This window comes from Xiphias gladius, chromosome 13 (genome assembly GCF_016859285.1).
Source record: "Xiphias gladius isolate SHS-SW01 ecotype Sanya breed wild chromosome 13, ASM1685928v1, whole genome shotgun sequence".
Taxonomy (NCBI): Eukaryota; Metazoa; Chordata; class Actinopteri; order Istiophoriformes; family Xiphiidae; genus Xiphias; species Xiphias gladius.
Window position 1 is genome coordinate 14340938 of NC_053412.1, and position 18894 is coordinate 14359831.

Sequence of the window (18894 nt, forward strand, 5' to 3'; positions counted from 1 at the left end):
ACAATGAGAAAGCAAATGCAACAATAACAAAACCGGAGGTTAATAAAATCTAGTATACATTAAGAAAATTGCAATTTCAACCTGATCAAGCAACACTTAAGCAGCGAATCTGGTTATCCGTGTAATGACAAATTAGTACTTTTCAGTTTTTTAGAGTAATGAGGTTTGATACCCATCCCTAATTCCCCACAGTCCTTTTGATGGAACTGCATGCCAACATCGAAATGTTCACAGTGTTTTCAGTGTAGCTGACTGGTACCTTTAGTGAATCTTAAAACCTGAAAAATAATTTCCTGCAGCTGATTCACTGACAAAACTTTGTTTGTTTGTTTGTAAATGACACATAGCTCCCCTGTACTCTGTAAATGTTGTATATATTGTTTGTCTGTATTTATTAGTTTTGGTATATTTGTGTCTGGATGAGTGTCAACTGTAAACATAATGCATATGTACTGTATGTGTGCTCAGCCTTTTGTAAACCTCTAGAGACCCTGTACAAAGATGTTTTTTTTCAACTGAAGATAAATTCCATGTCAATATGTGTACAGCCTAATTTGCACACTTGCCGTTTTCTACATTTTTTTATTATTTGATCCTTTTTTTTTGTGCTTCCTCATCAGCATTTTGTTTTTTTTCGGTATCCAGTAGTGACCTTTGTCAATTGAGAGAATTTATAATTATGGTGTAACCGAAGCTGTATTCCTTTGGGGGAGCAAAGCCATGACAAAACAAAGCTCTGCTCCATTATTCTTGATTTGGTGTGCGAACAAAAGGTTTGAAGCAACCCCTGGGGATACTGTATGTGGAAATAAGGATGAGCGCTCTTTTACACACACACACACACACACACACACACACACACACACACACACACACACACACACACACACACACACACACACACACACACACACACACACACACACACACACAAGAGAAACTCCAAGGGCTCATCATGGTGTATTCCTATGCATTTCCACACACTGATGGTCCTTTTGATGGGTTGTGTGTGTCTCAGGCACACATTGGTTTCTGGAAAGAGATGTTTAAGTAATACTTCAATACTGTGAGCAGCACAAACTAAGTTCCATTTATCTCTACACAAAACATTTTCTGTGTTCTTCTCACACACATAAATAATACAGTTCCACATAGTTGCTGTTGTACTCAGTTCCACATATCAGAGTGTCAGGAGCAGCTATGTTTGGTCGCCCTAATGCTCTGCATATGTTAATGAAGCTCAGATGAAGTGTATCTCCATGATGGAGTATCGTCTAAAACAGTTGCCTGCAATACAACAGAGGATGGAGTTTCAGCTGGAGGAGGCTGCACAAAGGCACACTGTGCAGGTAGTCCATTTGGATAAGGAATAACTCAGCCTGGAGCATAAAAAACATGTTTACCAAGGATTTATAACCCCTTCAAGGTTTCTCCCAACCAACCTAAATATGTTTACCACAGTGGCAGGAGGGAATGAGAGAGGAAGATGGAAGAATAGAACAGAATAGAATAGACGTTGTTTATAACAGTAAAGTCACTCTGAGGAGAGAGTATAAATTAAGTCTAAAAGATAACTTTTCTTAAAGAAGCAAGTCAACAATTTTACACATGATGATCAGTTCCAGTTGAGTTGAGTACTACTCAGCCTGTGAAGACAGTTGTGTAATGTCTTCCGTGTGTGGAAGAGTTTTGTCAAGTCTGAGAGGTAACCAATATCAACAGAAAATCTGCGTTAAAAGCTGGAGGTTTGGAGTTTGAAAAACGAAGACATTTATCGGGCAGGAAAGGCCAAATGAGGAGATGCATTTGAGTTGGATAGTATATATAAGTAATACTAGTGTATTACTGGTTTTATATATCAGCCAATGAGGTATTCCCTACAGTACGAAAACAGCAGACTGTGTATTCTTTGTGAATTACCCAGAGTAAAGTTTCTGATTTACTCCAAAATGTACTATACTACTAATACCTCAGGTGTTTTCACATGCGGACAGGTTAATGTGTAGGCAGTCATAAATTTTGGGTTCCAGGTCGTGTGGATGGCCTGTGGCACATGACAAATTGTACATTACACACACCCTCATGACTACAGAAGTAGCAGGTGTAATTCTGGCTTAACACTTTGTGGAGTGAGATGCTGATCTTTTAAAGTAATTTTTCAGCACAAACTAAATTCTAAACTAAATTCCTAAATTCCATTCACCTCTAATCCACTGGGGTAGATGCAAAAATCTCAGACCTGGATGAACAAGACTACAAGGGGCCAAGTGAGGAAATGTGACTTTTGTAATTTTGACAACCTGACCCATAAGCTTTACCCAATGATGTAATTTTGAGCGGTACAGAGGACGAGGTCATTATGTTGTTCTTTAGATCATCCCTTTGACTGCAATACTCTTAAAGAAGGTGTACATAAATTTAATATGTTTAATAATAATTTTCTTAGTTGCCATCATATTGCACATTGGAACTCAAATTGGCAATAAACCGAAATTTTAGCAAACATAACAACATGGTGCATTCATTCATTCAAACATTCAAACTGCTGTCTATTTTTAAACCGAGACCCAAATGAGCTGTTTTTGAATGAGTGAAATGGGCACAGGCAGTGGCTGTAAGGAACTTCATCCTCCTATTCCAATTAACAAAGGTTAAAAATGAAATCCATCAGATGGTGCAGTAGCCTGAAGTAATGAGATGTTTGACTGTCTGTCCCAACTAAACCAATTACATGATGCCTGAACCCTGTCTCCTAAAAATTACATTTTTATATAACTAAACTGCAACAGCAAATACGTTTTGTACGAAGCATAATTGCACCCGGATAACATTTTCTATTTACATAATGAGGAAATGTTTTTAATGTATGTGTTTAGCAAGTCGGAAATACGTTGATAGTGAATGTATCAGTAAACCGATCACAGATAAAGTACTTTATTTGTTTTCCACCAAAATATTCGATCAAAATTTCTGCAGGAAAATATACAATACAATATCACCGAAAAATCAGGAGTGAAGGCTGAATCTGGGGTCAGTAAGAATTATGAGACCTTCCACTTAAACTAACTTCCCTATAGCAAATTAAAAAAAACATACATAACATTCACCCTTTTCTGACCCCTCACCCCTGCTAATACTTTTCGAACAGTTCCTAACATGAACAATCTACAAATAAAGCTAAATGCAACCATTTGGGTGGTTCAGCTTGGCTTGTTGAGGGCTGTACACAGCTGAGCTGGAAGCTATGCAGCTTGGCAATGTTCAGTGCAATTTTTTTTATTTTTATTTAAAAATTGTTTAAAATGACATATTTGACTTTATAGCTGAACATCAGAATAAACTCATACAACATTCACAACTTAAATATAAACAGTATTACTGTTGCCTTTTAGGAACCATACATAAAGAATAATAGCAGTTTACTGACTTCAGTATGTAGCCGCCAGATATGAATTAACAAACAATACGGGTCCTGTGACACTTGTGGGTGTGTCACTTTCATTGCGGTAACTTTGTGGGTCACTTACTTAGAAAATGTGCATTTCATTTTCTGTATCCTTAAATGATTGTGCACCAGAGAGGGTGCATATCCCACTGGATGTTTCAAATATTACACAACCAATGCATGGTGTGAGCTCAGTGTGTTCAGAAGTGTCCCCTCCCCTCTCCAAACACTCAGAAAAGTTGACCTCGGTTGAGAGGACTCGTTCAGGAAGAAAAAATTGGACTCTTGATGTGTTAAACATCAAAGGCAATGCGTTATTTTCTCCTCGAAATGGACGGAGTGAAACGTGTATTTAAAGGAACTGGAATGAGTTGATGACTTGCTGTGCGGGGACGGCATGGGGCCAGAGCAGGAAATGTTTTATATCTATATGTTTGTTAGAAATGCATTCCTTTGATTATGACTCTGCGCTTGAATCTGATTGCACTCCTCTGTTGGAGACACTCGGGCAGCAAGCATCTTTACTTTCATTCAGGCATGCATTTAGTGTTCTGTGATCGCATGGACAGCCATAATCAATGATAACAATATCCAAGATGGTGCTCCAGCCCTTGTAACGCTCGTTAGGAATTTTTTAGCAGTCTGCACATCATGATTTTATTGATTATATGACACCCAGGCGCTGACTTGGTGCTAATGTCCTGTGTGTGTCTTTACTTATTTTCTAGTGGTGTGAACAGTTTACAAGGACAAACCAGGACAAAGAGAATTGATAATGAATTCTTGGCTCCTAAGGAGCGAGAAGACCTTGAAATGGAAATGTAATTTACAATTTAATTTGATGGAATGTGCCCTGCCCTATGACATACTCTCCCATCTTGTTTATCTGTTTCGTTGTCTCTGTGCACACAACATCCTCTGTACACTGAACTAAGACCACTTAAATAATCAGGTAGATTAGGCTTTACATACATACATTGATGATTTCTTTTGTGTGGGCATCTAAGGCCCTGCAATATGCCATAAATAAAGAAATACCTAAGTTGGGTTTGTAGAATACACTCAGAAGCACTTTATTAGGAACACCTGTACACCCGCTTATTCATGCAGTTATCCAATCAGCCAATCAAGTGGCCGCAGTGCAGTGCATGAAATCCTGCAGATACAAGTAAAGAGCTTCAGTTAATGTTCACATCAAACATCAGTTACCATGACAGAAACATCTTGTTGATGAGATAGGTCAGAGGAGAATGGCCAGACTGGTTGGAGCTGACAGAAAGGATACGGTAACTCAGATAACCAGTCTTTACAACTGTGGTGAGAAGAATAGCATCTCAGAATGAACAACAAATCGAACCATGAAAACCCCTTATGGAGGTTCTTTCTTATTGTTACCACGAAGGCTCTACAGCAGTCGTTCCCACAGTGGGTGTCAAGACACCCTGGGATGCCTTAAGGATGGGCCATGGGTACCACAAGATTTTTAATAGTGTTTCACCATTCAAAAAAGGTCTAATTACAATAAGTAAATAAGTAATAAATAACTGATAAACATTAATGCTTGCCTTTCAACAATCCCACAAGCCTCCAAATATACCCATGGAATACAGGACCCACCGCTCACTGAGTCATCAGCTGACATATACAGAACCCAGAGGAGGATCAACTTCCACCAGGCCACAGGCCCAGACAACATCCTAGGACAGGCCCTCAGGTTACTCCCGCAGAACTTTGTGATGTCTTCACCACCATTTTTTGACCTATCTGTCACCCAAGCCTCTACTTGTCAGCTTTAAAACAAGCACCATCATCCCAATCCTCAAAAAAAAACACTGTAACCTCCTTAAATGACTACAGACCATTTACAACTCTCATCAAGAAGTGATTCGAGATGATCATACTTGGAAACATTGAATTCACTATTCCTTCCATGCTGGGTCTCCTTTAGTTTGCGTACAACAGATCTACAGAGGATACCATCTGTACTGCCCTACACACTGCCCTCTCCGATCTGGAAAGTAAGGACACCTACATTAGAATGCTGTTTGTCAACTACAGTCAGTTTAATACATTCATCCCAAACAAACTGACACAAACTATTCAGTCTTGGACTGAACCCTAAACTCTGCTACTGGATCTCAGACTTCCTTATCTGCTGACCTCGGCCTGTCCGGATTGGAAATATCACTGCCAAGACATTAATTATGAACATTGGCATCCACCTCAGTCCCATCCTGCACTCACTCTTCACCCATGACTGTCTGGCCTCACAGGAAAGTATCCCCATTCTCAAATTTACCGATGACACCACGGTCATAGGACTCATCACTAATGGCGATGAGTCAACCTATCCTAGAGAGTTGGAAAACCTAGTGCTTTGGTGTCAAAACAACAACTTGACACTAAACGTCAGCCAAGAAAAGGGGGATTGTGGACCTGAGGAAGGATAGGTGTCGTCAGCCACACCCACCTATACACATTTGTTACTCTGAAGTGGAAAGGGTTGACACTTTCAAGTTCCACAGCGTCCCCATCATTAAGGACTTAGCACACCACATCACTCAGCTGAGGAAGACACAGCAGAGGCTGTACTTCTTGAGGAGGCTGAGGAAATTTAGGTTACCACCAACCCTCGTCGTTCGTATGAGTGCATTATTGGGAGCATTCACAATGCCAGTTAAAGCACCAGTGTGGGCTTGAAGATAGCACACCCTGCGTTCAGGGGTGTGACATATAACATGTCAGCATCAATGTCTGTCCCTCAATGCTGGCTCTGTGACTACCGCATTCAACAATACCCCCCCATTCCATTTTCATACCTTTCATACGGAACGGTGAGGTGGAATAAAGGCACGACATTCCTGTCTTGAACAGGCTGTATAAAAGGGGCTACTAGATGCATCATGGTGTGGTACGGCACAACAGGACCATAAATGCCTGCAGAGGTAAATCAAATCAGCCCAGCTCATCACAGGAAGGGCTCTCCTGTCTCTGCAGGACTTCTACCAGCAGAGAGTCTCCAGGAGGGCCAACAATACCAGACCATCCCCAACCTCTTCACACTCCTGCCATCTGACAGATGACACAGGAGCTTGAAATACAGGACTTCAAGGCTCAGAGACAGTTTCACATTTTTGCCACATTGCACAAACATTTTTATGGTTTTTGGCATATTTCTATCTATAATATATACATATATGTATAATTTGGCTTAATATTTATGCATAATTCTTATTCTATGTATAAGTATGTAGATATACAAATAAATTCATGTGTGGATAACAATTTTTGTTTGTATATATTTGTATATAATGTGTGTTTGTATATGTTTGCCTCAGTCTGTACATATTGTCTTCAGATAACATCTATCTTCTTTTTTATTTTTACTCAATTTTTTTATTCTTTTTTAACTTTTTAGTTACTAGTATATTTTAAGTTAGATACAATGACTTATGGCATCGGGATAGAGAGACGGCAAACTAGGAATTTCATCACACTGATAACTTGTTTATTTCTGTATATGACAATAAAGCCTTTGAATTTGGATAAAACCACTATATCAGGAACCCACCTACATATTGCACTTATGCCACAGCTATGATTGGTGTCAAGGTTTATATCTTACACCCACTGTGCTGGGGTTGGGTGACATGCTCTCTGACTTTCACAGGTGGAAACATGAGCCAGTTTGTAAAAGTCATTCTGGTTTCAAGGCTCTGCGCCAGTACGTAAACCAGCTCCAGATTGTGCCCATGGTTACTGAAATGCTCAAAACCTGCCAAGCCACTTTACTTCTGCTGGTTTGGAGCAATTCATTACATGCTGACTTATCATTTTCAGTACAATTAAATGACTATGACAAACGACAGATAAATTATATAGACATGAAAAGCATTCTGAAAGATAAGAATATCATCTGAATTAGGTTTTTCATTACTTCCACAATGTCAGGTCGGCCACAGGCTGATGCTATTAGGCAAGGGTACACTTTACTGTATAGGTCCACTTTGCACAAAGCACATTGCATTGAGCATTGTTAGCACTGTTATTGTGAACATGTCAGCATGCGCACATTAACGTTTATCCAAGAAAAGTTGAATCGAGGGCAACTGGATTGGATGAGAGGTGAAACGTCTTCAAGGTCTACCACCAGGTCCAGTTGCCCTCAATTCAACTCTTCTTGGATAACCATGACCTGGATGACTTAGAATCTTCACAGACACATTAGCATTTAATTGAAAGCCTCAATCACAAAGCCATTAGATTTGCTGTAGACTGAGTCTTGTGCTAATTTACAATGATAGATGATGATACTACAAAGATAGAGTTTTCTATTTTTTGCTGGGTGCAGTGGCACAAGCTGAAAACATATTAACATCTTATAAAGTTGTTTAAGCAAATGTGTTAGTTCATTAACAAATCCAGCAAATATGGAGCAGCATAAGCACTCATTTGAAATCGTTTGTGATCACCTAGTGAATGTCCAATATTCACTCTCATTTCTCCATCAGCTCCTGTTAAATCCATAGATATACCTTTTAGCTGCTAAATGATTCACTATGTTCACCAGCTGGTCACTAAATTTGTCGCTGCTATTTGGTGCTGATTAGGTAGTGTACAGGGGGTTTATCATAACTGTGCAAAGTGAGCTACACGAACAATGAACTAAAGGTGCCTAAAGAGCTCCATAGAGCTGAGTGGAACCGCAGAGTTGTTGATCATTCACATTACTGAATTTTAATTTCATGTAAAAATATTTCTTACTGCGTTTTCCTTACTATGCAGCCCTGCAGTTTATGATGCTACATTTCTTACTCTGTGGGTGTTCCAATAGGGACAGAAGGAATCAACAAAGTGCAGTCAGATATCAGAAATAAACAATAAAATGACAACTTGCAGTCCCTCCTGTTATTGTGAAATACACTGTCAGAGATGATTAACTCAACTGACAGCAGTGAAAAATAGATTGAGATCAGAAGTTTGATACAGAAAAACGACTCATCCTCCTACAGTGCGGTGCATACACTGGCTTGATAATAAGGCATACACTGATATTTAATAGAAACCAGGGGCATTGGCAGTGGCAGTGGTTGGGCTCAAGGTAACACACTGTGAATGAATGTCAACCTATGTCATACTGCGTTCTCCTCCCATCAATACGTCACTGCTGTGGAGGACCCACAGACAGCTGAGTAGCTGAAGAGAAAAACCTCTCCTAATTATTTTCATGTCCTCCAGGTGACACAGAGCTGGAACAGCTTTTGTTCCGAGCTGGAACAACAAAGCCAACGAGTTGTGCATGGCTCGGTATGTTCAGCCTTCGACCTTTGTGTGATGCCTTGGCCAGCAGAGTGAGCCACAGCGCTGATAACAACCTTGGATTCATTGATCTGTGCATTTCTCGATAAGTAATGCAGGCCAGAGGTTTTGTAGCCTATTATTAGATGATGACTATTGATTCAACCACATTATTAGGTCTTTTTGCCTGGGAGACAGCATATTCCATGCATACAGATTAAAAAATAAACCCTATTTTGTTACCCTTGAAATTACAGAAATGATATTAATGATAAAATCTAAGGGATCTTTTTTTTTTTTTTTTTTTTTTAACTAAATTATACATTTTGTCATTTTATTCAAAGTATTTATCTCACAGAAAATTAAAGTTTTACGCCCCTATTGGCTTTCTAGTTCGCTATCATTGCACATAGAAATCCAAAGCTCTGATAAGATGCTAACGTAAATATATGGGTATACTCAGTTCTACATTACCCATCCTCCTCATCAGCTGCTTCCTCCACACTGGTGTTAAGTGTGGAGTGTTAAGCAGATGGACTGTGAAAAATAGCTAGGAGTGTGTGGAGCACATGCAAACAAGACTGCAATCACTTGTTATCTGCAAGTGTGCAACTATAAGCTCACACATTAAAAAAACACCACAGTTGCATGCAATAATCCCCCCAAGATCCAAACGATAGGGTCTTTGAAGAAGTGCTGTCTGGCAGTTTTTCCTAATGCTGATTTGTGTTCCATGGCCGATCCAACACGGTTTCAGGTCCTCTGGGATCCACAGAATCACTATACAGCACTAAGAAAGGGGGAAGAGGCCTCACAAAGGAGACTTACATTGAAATTGATCCTTCTTAGGCTGAATTCAGCTGCAGTCATTGCCCTTTGAAAATGTTCCAAAGTACTACGGTGTTACAGGAAGAGAACAGATGAATTTAGAGGAAAAAGGGTTTATTTGAATCATGAAGTGATGTATATGAAACAGAAAGGACAGATTAAAGCTACCAAATACAACAATTATTTTTTGCCTCACCCTCTTCCTCCTCAAATGATCAGGTTTGTGGCAAACACTTGTCTTCAGGGGCCCCTACACATTTTGGGCCCCTCGCCCCAGTTTGTGCCTGTCATGTGTTATCATGACATTGATGTCACAGAGTTCTGCTCCTGTTTTACTGAAAGGTAAATCTGTGGTGATGTTTGAAGCCTGCCAGCTGTCATGACGGGAAAAAACTCATTTGTGTTTAGAAGTGACTAAAGTGTGCTCTGAATAACAAACCAGTTTTTAACTGTATAAAAAATATATCCATGTAGATCCGTCCAAAATCAAAATAAAACTGCATTAAATCTAAGCAGCTAATGTAGATCTGACTGTCCATGGCCTGGCTCTGCTCTGAGCAGCAGCCAACGTGTTAGCAGCTAGCAGGCTAGCAGCTGTGTTTTTTAGTCTCCTTTAAAAGACACTTTTCACTGAAGGAAGGTTAGTGTGTTTCCCCCTATAGAATCCCAAGATCTTAACAATCAAACAATGATATATAATGATATATAAATCAAGCACAAATAAAAATTAAATGTATACACATAACAATTTCCATTACTGACTGCACACTGGAAATCAATCCAGGGTGCACTTTGCATTTGGCCCATTGCATGCTGGGATAGGCCCCAGGCTACTGCAACACTGAACCAGATAGGTGGGTGCAGAAAATGGACAGATGGATGAATTACTGACTGAATTAAAATGAAAACAGAGTCAGCACATTTGTGCCTGTCACACAGCTTCAACAGTGGATCATAAATATAAATATCATCTAATCTTTTGCATGTAACCTATTCTGTGCAGCCTCATTCTGCGAAGACGTAAGAATTTTATATAAGTGTAGTACTGAGTACTGACTGGAGTTATGTAAGGCTTAGATTCAATTAAGTATGCCATTTGATGAGTAAAATTGGTGCAAATAACTTCATCTTGTTTAAGTATAATGAATACTTAAGAAAACCTTAATCCTTTAAAAGTAACTGCATTCATGCAGATGAAACAGTGGTCTGCCATGCTGTCACAGAGAGCTGAATCCTAGGTTAGCAATGTTTGCGCACAGGCCTGCTCTCTGATAAACCAAAGACAGCCTTGTGTTTGTTTCAGAACTGTCAGGAGGGAAGAGACAGCTGCCCTCATTTCCCAGGTGTCCTCTCCAAAAATGCTAATGCTGTGTTCTCCTGTAGGCCTGTGAATTACAAACTGTCCACTTCATTTAGCCTTACTCAGGCCGTATTGGTGGGATTAGAGCATCAGAGCTGGCTCTGTCACGGCAATATAGATTTCATCAGCTCTCAACATGACTAATATAATTTTCATCAAATCTCAAAGGCAAAATATGCCAAGCCATGTTATTGTATCTCTTAGCCACTGCTCAAAGGCTCTATGTCTCCTCCACATGCGGAGGATAATTAAGAGTTATTGATATTTCTGACACACTGCTAACACCATACATTAGCTGTGTTTGCAGGTGTAGTGTCCTCAGTGCCTAATGATCAGCTGCAGATATTATTGGCAAAACCTTAATTCCAGACATGCTCTACTTAGACTGACACCTATTCATTGTTTAACAGTAAATTATCAAATGTAATGATGATTTCAGTTCTATCAAAGGTAAGTATCTATAGCCATGCTTATGGCTCTGTGAGGCTTTATTTTAAGTAGTCCAGAGTTAAATGCTAATATCAGCATGCCAACAGGCTCACAATGGCGTATTATATAATTGATGTTTAGCAGGTGAAGTTATGCTCATCATCTTAGTTTAGCTTCTACGCATGCTAACTGTCATGCTAATTAGCACTAAAGGCAATAGTACAGTACAGTACAGCTGAGGCTTATGGAAATGACATTAGTTCTGCAGGTATTTGGATTTTTAAAAAAGTATTGGACAAATTTAAATCTTATACCTGATGATGGGACTTGATGGAACATCAGGGGATCATGATCAGTGGGAGTCACATCTGTATAAAAAGTTAATGGTAATCCATCTGGAAGATGTTGAGATATTTCACTGAATAAGTGAAAACTCTGACTTGTTGGTGGCACTAGATAATGAGCATACATGCTTTAAAGTCCATGAATAACTGTCCCACAGGAATCCTCTAGTTGTCAATCCACTCGAAACCAAAAATGTCTCACCTGATGGTGATGTTAGATCAAAGGTCAGGGGATCACCAAAGTCAGTAGAGTCTCCTCATAGAATGTTTTTACAAAGTTCTGTGCCAATCCATCAAGTGGTTGAGATATTTCATTCTGGACCAAAGTGGTGGACCATCTGACTGACCCTTGCAATTTTGATCCTGTTTTGCATAGGAACTATGACATTGATGGTTCACCTAATTCCTTCATCCAGAGCAACTTCTGGCCAAATAGCCATTATTTTTTATTTTTTATATTTTTGTGGTTATTCATCGGACCCATGGGTGATGAATGATTCCTTATGTTCTTGCTGACTTCATGACTTTTATTTTAGCACCACCATCACCGACACTGCCTACGCAGACAACGTAGTGAAACTGGCAAAGACTGAAATCTTATACTGAAACTTTAAACCGAAAAACAAGTTCACAAACGGTCTTTGCTAGGTTTGCAGTGTACTTTCCTTGTTACTTGTAGCACTGTCTTTTGCACCCTACCATTAGGTACAGACTCCTTGTACTGATCTTGTTCACTGGGCTTTACTGAAGTTTAAATATCTGTGGAAGTTTCCCTTACTGTGGTCTCTGTTGATTTAACACTCCGTCACTTGATAAACAGTCATGAAGAAAATAACCCGGGACTGAGCGTGTGTGTAAATTTTTGCGCACAGTCAGGGCTGTTTACTTAACATCCACTGTTCATACACACACTGTACACAGTGTACAGTAGGGGTGTTTGGGCAAACACCTCATTTCATTAAATTTTAAAGTGTCACAGGTGTGTCATAAATTCATTCACAACTTCCTATCACTGCTGTCTGAGGTGCTGAAAGCTTAATTGCATCCATGCCAGAAGGAAAAACAAAACAAAAAAAAAAGTCTTTGTTGCGAGATGGAATTGATGGTGTCATAATAATGCTTAGGTGCAATATGAATTATTTACAGTTTGCACGGAGTGAATCAAAGCTGCGACGTGGTAACTACAAAGCAATCAATTCACACCCCCACCGCTCAAGTGAAATGATGAAGTTGTTGTTTCCACCATTAGGTGTTAATATGTTCTGATCCTCTCCTCAGGGTGTGCTTTACTCACACACATTGATAAACACACTTCTCCACATTTTGGTGCTCTCTTCTCTGTGGTACACAGTCAACATGTCTCACAGAGTGCAGCTGAATCAGAGCTGAAGGAATTTTCCTTGGAGCACTAAGCATCCATTTACATGTTTGTGCACACAGGGCGACCAGTGGGCAAATGAACACTGAGATCAAAGGCCCCTCTGTTTCTCTGTCTTCAAGAGAGCTTAAGCTTAAAGCTTATTCAGAGAAATAATACATTAGTGAGGTGTGAGATATATTTTTCATCCAATAAAGGCTTTGAGGTAGGAGAGCCTCAGTGCATGGATGGCAGAATCTGAAAGGGATTGGTAGTCTGTTTAATACACAGAATGACTTAAATACAGTAGTACATTTCACTGTGGTTCATGGGTGACACTAATTGGGTTTTTTTTACCAAAACAGCCAAAGGAAGGAAGTCTTTGCTTGGTCACCAAACACATTTAGGGGAAAAATATTAAATATCCATAATATGTGCTAGCAGGATTGAAATGCAGAATTTAAATATAAAAAACTTAAATTAAAAGTAAGTTACAGTATGTATTGAATTTAGTTGTATTCAAACTCAGATGTTATGTTTGTATTAATACTTAGGAATGGTGTAATGTAATAACATACTCTGGAGGGATAGTCATTATTTAGTCCCAAATCACAGTGATGAGGCACTGCTTTTGTCAAATAGAGGTAAAAAAAAATAAAAATAAAAAAAAATAGCAGATTGTGGCAGGTTGATTAATGGCCTTTACCACGTTCTTTGCTGTAGAGAGTTCCGCTAAAAGTGGCAGCTGGTTGTTTACCTGGACGAGGCAACAGGCACTTAGGGTTTCTGTTTACACACAAGTAATGTTGTTGACATACTTGGTGTACTAAGCTTTAATAGCAACTATAAAAGACTGTTACATGTACTCAATAACTGAATCAGAAAAGCAAACACACTCCATCCAACTGCTCAGCTTTGATACTTCGCTAATCTGTTTCTTTTATCACTGAGCACAGATCCTCTAGAAAACACTCCAGTATAAAAGAAACAGAAGTCACCAAGAAAGATGGCTGCCTAACTTGGAGCGCCCTGACAGATACATCTACTTAACTCAAATTCGCTTATGTTTAGGTTTTAGGTGGCGATAGTGATAGATAGATAGCAGTTTTACTGATATGTGAGGTTTTGTGATTTACTCATTATGGCAACCCGATCAGTCAAACAGAACAATAATGCTAGCCTAGCCAGTGGAGCTAAGGTCAAACTAGAATATGTTGCGAGTTCTGAAAGAGGAAAGGTTGATGAGGCGAGTATCTTGTCTGCCATCCAACAGTCCCTGGAAAAAGCCATGGAAGAGATGGGGCAAGTTGTAAAGCTTCTGGTGGCTTTGCAAGCAGATATGATAGAAATCAAAGAGGCTAAAGGTGGGCTAAGAACAGATGTCGACGGAATTCTGCTCTGGCTAGGTGAAGCAGAGCGCCAAATTTCTCTGTTAGGGGCTGAGAGCTGCCAGCTCTGCAAAAAACAGCAGAGACAAGTACTAAAAAGAGTGAGGAGATGCACCACGCTGTCGAGGATGAAGCAAACAGAGACAGGTGCAAGAACCTCCTGGTGTGGTCACTGCTCTGAGGGAGAAGCTAGAAAACTGGAGACCAACAGAATGTGTGAGAAAACTCATATCAAAGGCTAGGGGATTGAATTGGATGGAGCACAGCCACAACGAGTGCACTGAGCGCTGATACTGATGCCTGAGGGAGGCCAGCCTCTCAGACCAATTGCCATATGCTTTCTAAGTATTTGGGAACAAGAGTGAGTGCTAGCCACCGCGAGGCAGAAATACAAAAGCAAGGAGGCAAGATCATCGGCAAGCAGTGGACTTTCTCAACAAAGAAGATGGAAGAACTGAAATAATGACTTTAGCTGCAACCCATAAAGACTGATAACCTGGCCAGCAGACCAACACATCCAGATCTCGATATACTTTGCTTTTCCACGCAGACCAAGGTGACTGCTTAATGTAACGACAATACTGGTCTTGAACATGTTAACCACAGTACGTAAGGCTGTATGTTCAAGCAATTTGTCTACTGTGGCTGGGTTGGGGCACAGTGTGGTCCCATATGAGGTTTCAGTACTATATTTTGTTTTTAAGTTGAGGGTCACATAGTCACATTTAACAAAAGTACCATAATCTAGACCCTGTCCTGTACTACTTTTTGTTTTTATTTGTACATATATCCCAGAGTTACACAAATAACATCACTAAAATGTAACCTGTGAAATACTGAAGAACGATTTCTACTGGCTAGTATATTTCAATCAGGAGAGACATATAAGAGGAATGAAAGAGAATGAGAAAATCTGAAGTAAGACTAAATTTATTGTAAACAGAAGGAAAAGACTTTGGCGCTAAGATCGCCATGGGAGGTACCCCTATGAATTAGGTGCCTCTAATATGATTGAAACTTCCCCTAGAGCCTAGACACTGGTGTTGGTGATGAGGAATGGAGCTCAACGCTAGGAGAGAAACCTCTGATTGGAGGGTTTGATTGGAGATGGCCAGGCAGCCACAGTTGAGGTTGTGAAGGGGTGGAGGTGGGTCACAAAAAACTCCACGGTAGTGAAATGACAGCTGAATGACAGCAGAGAGATAGAAGACTTTTAAAGTTTGGTAGTTTAAAAGTGATTGGCTAAAGGCAGGCGTGTCAAATGGTGATCGGTTGAAGACAAGAATGAGCTTACAGGTAGTAGGAAATTATGCTCATGACTTAGAAGGCATGCACAGGGAGAACTTTCGCTAAGCTTCATTTCCATAATGTAAGGAGAACTTTGTTAAGGGTTCTACAGGCTTTTTGCTAGTGTGCCGCATTGACCATGTTTATGGGAGGTCTCTTAGGAGACCGTTAGGTCATAATTAGATGTCTTAAATTCAAACTGTCAAGACAAAATGGCAAATATATATATAAAACCATCTGATTCCTGAATCTCCAGAAATAAAGTTACCAGGTGGTTTTTCATTACATCCCTTCCTTCCTCAGACCATTTGAGTGTTAGATGTTTGAAATTCACACTATGAAGCTAAATTGGCCAAATATATGCAGCCTATGATTACTGCATTTGATTTCTGTGGGGAGGCATTCATTTTATTCAGCAGAGTTAATTTTGTTAATAATTCACCCCTGTTTGTATTATATTATCATATATATATATAGTACAAGAGTCTAAATGAATTGTTTTTTGGTATCCAGGCACTGTCTTCTGTGCCCTTTTTACACTAATTTCCTTGTATTAGATGCAGGAAGAAGCTAGTGTTAAAATATTGTGTATTGCATGCTATGAATTTCAGTAGCTTCATTTTAAGTAATATTAAAATGCTCAAAAAGCAAAAAAGACTAATTTATTTGCTTATTTCTTGCCACCCAAAGTATCTCGCTAGTGATATAATCTAGGTGGCATAATTTTTCCCATCACACAAGTGTTACAGCTTGTCAGAATTTGATTATTAATATCCACTTATACTGTAAACTCATACAGTTCCAGCTGCCAGCAAAAGTCCTGCGGCCTTGCCTCATCCCTCCTCCCATCAAGAGTATGAATCCATGAGTTTCTTACTTTATTAGTAGCACACCAGAAATCATATCATCTGTTCTGACATGCTTACCAGTCATTAATCAACGTTTTCATGTTTTTAATTTATGTCTGGAACTGTCAGTTATGTTAGCTGTTGCCAATTCAACTGCCAGCAGCTAGACATCTGCTCCAAACAATGATGAAAGAACTACTCAACAAAGCAGTTAAAAAACTTGAAGATCAACATAACACCCCCTGATAGCCCTGTTTTTGCTGACCTCCAGTAGTTTAACTTCTCACCTTGCTGGAGTGTTGCAGAGGTGTACTCCAGGGTGTGTCACAACACCATTACATCACCGTTGGGTGTGGTTACAGTTGCAATACAGTAGTCCACACCCAAGAGATGAAACACACTCGAAACGTTCAGCTAGAGAGGGCAGACTGCTTTTCAGCCTAATGTCACGTCACTCTTTGCAAGGTAAAAGTAAACAAATGTTAGGGGTTAATGTACTGCTGTATCCAAAGTTGAAGGAACCAAGAAGAGGAGAGCTAAGTTTTACTGTCAGATCAGATAAAAGAAAGAAGGAGAGGAAAAAAGAATGAAAGGAAGAAAAAAAGACAAAGAAAGAGAGAGAAAGGGAGAGATAGAAGGAAGGATGGAAGAAATGAAGAAGGGGAACAAAGAAAAGAGAAAAGAAAGAAAAGAGGAAGCAATAATCACAGCCAGTTAAAAACTAAATTCTCAAATAATCTTTTAATGTGTCAGTGAGCTCAAGCAACCCTAACAACATAACCCTCTCGCCTAGAAATTACGCTGACATACCATTAATGTATGTAATGGGCTTGACTGCTTTTTTTGCACTTGTGAATGGGGCATGTTTGTGCTAAAATGAGATTTTAAGTTGCTCTTTAATGAATATATCTGCCGTGTTGCAAATTGTTCATCGTTAATGCATTTCATTGGTTTCCCCTCTGTATCTGCCTGTAGTAACTAAAGCATGAATAACATTTGTTACGTTTCTGTTCGGGCACTCACAGCGCTTGGCTAGGGTTAGGGAAAGATGGTGGTCTTGGTTAAGACCTTGGGTACCGAAAAAGTCAACAGTAACATAAGCGGGAAGACAGGAAGTTTTTACTTTATTAAAACTGCACTGAAACCAGCCTTTTCCCCTAATGTTAACTGAATTGTTTTATAGCCTAAACCTAACCCCACGTGGGACAACCTCCCTTTTGCCAGCATATGTGTAACAGTTTAAAATGGCCCCTGGCTGCACAGGAAGTGATGTGTTGCAGGATTAGCATCCTAACTTTTTCACATACTTCCCACAGCCAAATGAAATCAACAGGAGGAGCCAGTCAAAATACCAGTAGTGAATAGCCATCTAATTATTTGATTCTGGCTGTAAATACACACAGACACAAAACTGAATTAAATGCAAATAAGCATGCCAAAAGCACGATCAGAGAAAAAAAACTATTTACGATTTAACGATTTACTTTATTTAGATCTTTGCTTTTCAGCGAAGTTTCTTTGGAAGACAGAATTTAAACTGTTTCTCTCTGCATGATTGAAACCCCATAGGGGCAGGAGTTTTGATCAAGTCTGTTTTCTTTAGTTTTAGTTTTGTTTTTGTGTTACTGCAGTGCTGTACGGACTCACGTGCACCCCGCTGTCACATGCCCGCTCTGCCCTAATTCTGTTGTCAGAGCAGGGTAAATGCAAGCTCCCCCGTACTGCTTCAGGCTGAGGATGCCTTTCATGGCTCTGACCTAGAGTGTGTGTGTGTGTGTGTGTGTGTGTGTGTGTGTGTGTGTGTGTGTATGTGTGTGAGAGAGAGAGAAAGAGAGAGAGAAAGAGAGAGAGGGAGAGAGAGAGACTTGTGAGCTCCCAGTTCAGCAGTGGAGAAGCAAAAACCATAGTATGGCCTCGGATATCACCCTGAAAATGAGAGCTTCTCATGAAATATACATCGGTATAACTTAACGGCAACGTACAACTCATACCAAAATCTCAGCTGGGAAACTGTCTCATAATTCCAGTTGGGTTTTATTGAGTGTTTGACATAGCTACGAAATCAAAGCCATCAGCCATCTTCTGTGGTTCAGACACCACTACAAACAAAAAACAACAAATTCATGCATCATGTTCGTAGCCTTTGCTCTGGTTAAAGTATCAACAGAGGAGAAAACTTTTAATTTCAACCATTATCTGCTATGTTCTTATGAAAATGCCCTATCAAGGTTATGATCTTTTCACTCTGACCACAGTCAGTGTGAAAAGATCATAACCTTGATAGGGCTTTTTATTTCTGGGACCCTTGGC